We start from the raw sequence: 6000 nt of genomic DNA, 5'->3' as shown, positions 1-6000 counted from the left end.
GTATCCCACCCACTCTTCAAGTTATCCAAAACTATGATGAATGCACTAAATACAGTGGCATAAATTTCTAATTCCTTTAGATCAGATGGTAGAGGTCGAGCCATTTCCTTCATACAATCTACCTTATTACTCAACATAGTGTCCAACCGGGGGACAATCAGGTTCCTAAGTTCACCAAATTTTATTAAAATTTTGTCCTTGTCTACTTGGAGGCTTGACATCTGATCATTTAGAGCTATAATATACCCTTCAACATTGTTGGTTAGAGCTACATTTGATTCAAAGGACTATGAAATACAAGAAAGCTTTCCCTAGCAAACACCTATTTGGTTGTCTATATCTACAATGAATTTAGGCAAAATTAGACAAGACTTGTACAATTTTCTACCTTCTGATAATGCATTAGAAATAATTTGTAGTCTCTTATTTAGTCTCTCTATCATCCTCAATCATTTTCTAGAATGTCTGGATCCTAACATCCTCAAATCTATCCAATACTTTCTGAGTAGCAAACTTTTCTAAAGAATCAAAAATTGTATTTACACTATTAATCAATTACAACAATTTACTGGAGGGGATTTTATTATAATCTAATTGTACATTTGGAGCCAGCTTTTGCAAAATATCAATCAACATCAAAATTATCTTCTTATCTTAGGATTCAAACTTTACCAGATCCTGACTAGCCTGAGTTTGCACAATAACTACGAGCATGAGCTTTTCTATAGGAGACATTTGTCCAAGGTTCAGTGGACCATCCAGATTGGTAGGGATCCAAGGTGGGGTCGTAGAAACTATAGGAGCGTCAATTATCAAATTAACATCTCCTTTGCCTTTGTCTACCTCTGCAACCTTATCTTCTGCACTCCTAGCATCCTTTCTCTCTTCTTCATCCCCTTTATCTTTTGCACTAGTGTTTCTATTTGGTGAAGTATCATCCTTTTGGATCTCAGGGGCTGTTGAATTGTCCATCACTGGAGGGGTATCACCAGTCTCAACATCAAGCATTGTGTTATCTTGATCTTTTGAATGCCCCTCAGTTTGAGTTTTGCCCTTCTTATCACTAGAAACACCTTGCTTTTCTTCCAGTTGAGAGAGGACTTAAATGCATCTTTATATAGAGGATCTTTCACCATTATCTTTTTCTAGATGCCTTTTGTCTTCTTCCTCACTTCTTCCACCTTCCCAATCATTAACCCATTTACCATGTGTTTTGCTTCTAAATTATTTCTTGTTAGCCTCTTCAATGAGTCTTTTGACTTCATCATGAGTAACACATGTGCAAACATTTATTAGCTATCTTTCTTTCATTTCTCTATCAATCTTGCTAGTTGTTATCCTCCTTGCATCGATAATGTTATACAGATCCTTAGGGATACTATGCCCTAATTCAATCAATTTATTACTAAAGTTGTGCAAGTATAAAACTACAACTTCTTCCACTTTCCTCTGATCAACTTCATCTAGATTCCCATAGTAAGCTCCAAAATTCTTTAGGTTCCCATCAACAATTATTTCATTTATTAGTTGATCTATTTACAATGGGGGAACAATTGTGTTCTTACCTGACTCAAGGTCTTTGTCTAGCTGACTTTTGACCTGTCTTCCTCTTTTGGGTCTACCGATAGGGAGAGGTTTTGATTTAGTTTTCTTTCTTTGTTGGGCTCCACTAAAATGTGGCTTCCTCACCACTCTGACAAATTCACCTTTCTTGTTTGCCTTTCTTGCTTCCTCATCAGATTCTATTTCAGAATCCACCAAAGACACAGCAACATAAATCCTCTTGGGCTTCTCTTTTTACTTCAACACACCTCTCCCAGATGGGCTAGGTCATGAGGATTGTCCCACCGAAGAAGGAGCAGACTTCATTTCTTTAGGTTTGATCTTGGAGGGAACTGGATCAACCTTAGTTTTCTTGGTTTCCTCTTTGGCCTATTTCTATGCATGTATCTCTCTTTCTTTCTTCACCTCCTCGCAGGTAAACCCCATCTGAGCTACCACCTCCTCAACCATCTTTGTAACTTTCCTTTTTTTGGCAGGTGCAATGAATTACATGTGCAAACTAAGATCCTTCTCCTTGAATATTTCGAATCTCCCTTCCTTAGGATCCACCAATTGACTTAATAAATGTTGAGCATATGCCTCAAGTGTGATGAAGTCAACTTCATACCCCATGGGCATGATCCATACTGTTCTAGGCTCCACAACTTCCATCAGACATTGATCTTTGTCAATCCTGAAGCAAATGGTTTGCCCATACTTCTCCATAATTTCCTTAGGGATTCTCTCTTTATTTTTCATTGCGTCTTGGAAGGATTTGAAGTATCCCCAGAGAGTAGATATTCTCATTGTAGCATCTCTAATTTCACACAATCCCTCTTTAATCTGCATCACCATCGGTCTATCATAGGCCCATTGGACCTTTCTTTTCACACTGGGTATCTCATTCAAGAAGTATAAGGCCAAGAAAATAAGAAGAGTTCCATATTTGAAGGTGTGCTTCTTATCTTACTTAATTTGCTTCAAATTGCTTAATAACTCATTCAAGAGGATTGTGCGTAGGTCATACCTCTTGTCATCTTTCGACATTTGATAGGCTGAGTATATAGTAGTACCAAAAATAAATTTGTGTCTTCTTGACTGGTAAACCTTGTATCCGACCATCATCGATGAAAACTTGACATCATTCTCCAGAATATCTCTGATAGTCATTACTCTATTGTCAAATTTTGAACCAGTGGTTGTTGTCACCGTGTCATTCGACACTTTCGTTTGGCTAGGTACTTCACCAGTTTCATTGAGGCATGTCACGGATTGGATCGTCTGTTTGGTAAGATTATAAGGCCTATGAAGCCATATAAATTCTCATGAACTTGACTAAGAATGTACCAGATCTACTCTCCTTTGTCGAACAACAAAAAATGAATGAACTATAAAAAAACCCTTGTCCAGAAGAAATTTGTACTCGGGTTTGAGATTTCCCAAACTGTCTGGCAAGTGCTTCTTATATAGGTCCAACATATGCATTACCAAGCTCCTCAAGATCATAGTGGATGCATGCCCTAATATCTTTATTATGAAGCACGTCATAGGGTACCAAAGAAAATGCACCTTCTAGACCGTCTTCAATTGACTTGAAAGGTTGTTTCTTTAATACAAGTCTGGCTCTGTCCTTAGTCTCAACCACCAAAGGAGTAGCAATACTAAAAAATGAAGCCATTTTGAATTTAGGGTTTACAAAAATAGATAGTCTGAACAGATAAATACCTTGATTTGCACCCACGTACTGAGATTCACTTTAGAGTCATTGAAATCACTGTTGAAATTGCCAAACTGCTTCGCTCTACTTCTCTGTCCTATTCACTTGATCGCATTGTGATAAATGTAAATTTGAAATGCCTTTTTATCCTTTAAAAACCTAATTTTCCACTGTAATAAATGTTGCAACCGATTACCATGATTTTGATAGAGTTGCTTACCGAAGCATCAAATCTTCTCTGAAACTTCCAGATAACACCTGCACATATGATTTAATCCTTTTGCAACCTTCCAGAATCGATTGCAGATCACCGAAGAGGGGATTCTTATAATCTGCATGAAAAGTTCCCCCTAAGGCATAAAGCCCTAGTTATCGAATGAAGATCCTACACCGAATTTGGGTGCAAATCCATTTTCTTCTTTGGATTCATCTTTTATAACCCACATCTTCTCATGTTTTTTTCTGATCTCTTCTACCTTTGACTTTACCTTCTCATCTGATTTGCTCTTGTCTACTAGAACACTATTCTTGCTTCTATAGTACTTGGCAATGTGACTGGTTTTGTTGCATGTACGACAAACAACATTTCTCTATAAAAGTTTGGAGTTCATTTGATTTTGTCTCATCCTACACTGGTTAGAGATATGTCCAAACATCCCACAAGCATAGCACCTCTTATTTTGAAAGTTATTCATTACTGCTCTACACATATTTGACTTGTGACCAAAATTATTGCATATGAAACACTGACCAGTAAAGGTAGGAACATTATTCATGTTGTTCATTCCATTATTCATCCTACTTCAGCATTGATTTTCCATATGACTGAATTTACTATAAGTAAAGCATCTACCATTGAATTTATGAGCATTAGGTTGTCTTACCAGAGGATTCTTGCCCTTCTTCTAATCAGGTTTTGCATTGCTTGGTCCAGATCTAGAGAATTCACCTTTCTCAAATCCAAGTCCTCTCATGTTCTTTCCATGTCTTTGACTCTCCAGCATCTCATCAAGCCTTACTGAGCTAGCTTTGAATTTGTCTTTGTGGTCATTAGCAGTAGCAAGTTCATCCCTTAAGGTAGCAATTTGTCTTTCAAGTTCTTGACCATTATCTCTTGACTATGTCAGCTCAAGCTTCAATTGATCATTCTTATAGGTAAGCCTGAAACATTCATTAACTCTTTCCTTTAATGATTGTGCCAGATTCTCTTCATTTTTCTTTCGGTCTTCAATCTCCTTAGTCAGTCTCATCATAATGGATTGCATCTCATTCTTCAAGGCAACATTCTCTCTTTCAAGCTTGTTAACTTCATCAGCTTTATCCTAGTATTCCATGATCTGATATTCTTTCTCCTTTAGCTTGTCCATCAATTCCTTCCTCTTGTCTTTTGATGTGCTCACTTGATCGTTCAAGTCATTAATGAAATCATTAGCAACATTTAGGTTTTTCTTCAAGGTACAGATCTTATTTCTGGTTGCATCAAGATCCTCAAGTGCCACACTAAGTTGTCTCTGAAAACTAGAATCCATTGATTCAATCTCTTAAACCTTCCTCAAGTGGTTAAGCTTCCTTAGAGGAACTAGGCTCTGATACCAATTGTTGGATTCAGGGATCACTGAGAGGGGGGGTGAATCAATGATCTATCGATTAGCTTATTTTCAAACTTAACTTTAAACCACTGAAAGAATACAAATGAAACTAAAGTGCAGAAACATAGAACAAACAGTTCCACAAAAGCATAACACCAGATTTTTATGTGGAAACCCAAATGGGAAAATCATGGTGGTATTTGAACCCACAATAGTATTCCACTATGCCCAGTAGCAAAATAGTATTATGATATAGGAATGCATAGGCATTCAAGCACACTGCCTAGAGCTCACTGCTCAATTATAATAACCTGGAAGGCTACAACCCTCAAGGAAGGTTCATTGCCTTACAAATTAGCTACAGTGATGAATTACAACAAAACAAACTCTGAAATAGCATCTACAATGCCTGGATGAGTTCCGGTTAAGTGCTAAACATATTGACTGGATCACCTATGCTAATCTACTCTATTCTACCCTATGCACTATCTCAGTCAGCTACTGGATCAAAATGCGCACGTGCAACTCTGAAAAAATGGATTCTCGATACTCGCTTGCATACAATCGCATCATACACCAAAAATATCATCCACACCAAACTTATATACCAAAAATCACAAAATAGGTCATTTACCATGTCGGCCTGCTAGTGTAACATGTAGTCACATGTCGAATTGAATAGATCACAAAAGATAAATACAGATCACCAAAATAATAATAAAATAATGTTTCAATGTGGGCCCAATCAATCCAAGCACGATACAATACACCGCAATCACTGGAAAGCTTCCGGACCAAAAATGTTTTGTTCACCCTGGAATACCGGTTAACACTTGCTTCTAGATAAGAGGAATTACGACCACTGGATAGAATCTCTATGAAGAGTTACCATCAATGGCAACCCTAAACTAATATTCAACCACAGAAAACTACCAGAAACCACTAGATGAGTGTCAATTGCCAACAGGGGGTTTATGGAGTCTAATTTTCTCACATCTCCATGTTTTCATCTTAGAATAATATAAAAATAAAATAATAAAAAATATACAAAAAAAATTATATGATATATTTAATATGTGTGATATATAATATAAGAACAGTATTCAAACATAGACATGGAGATAATATCATATAAGAATTCTCTGGGATCTT

Source organism: Cryptomeria japonica, chromosome 11, assembly GCF_030272615.1.
Source record: "Cryptomeria japonica chromosome 11, Sugi_1.0, whole genome shotgun sequence".
Lineage (NCBI taxonomy): Eukaryota > Viridiplantae > Streptophyta > Pinopsida > Cupressales > Cupressaceae > Cryptomeria > Cryptomeria japonica.
The sequence above is the reverse complement of the archived record's forward strand: the minus strand, read 5'-3'. Positions refer to the sequence as shown.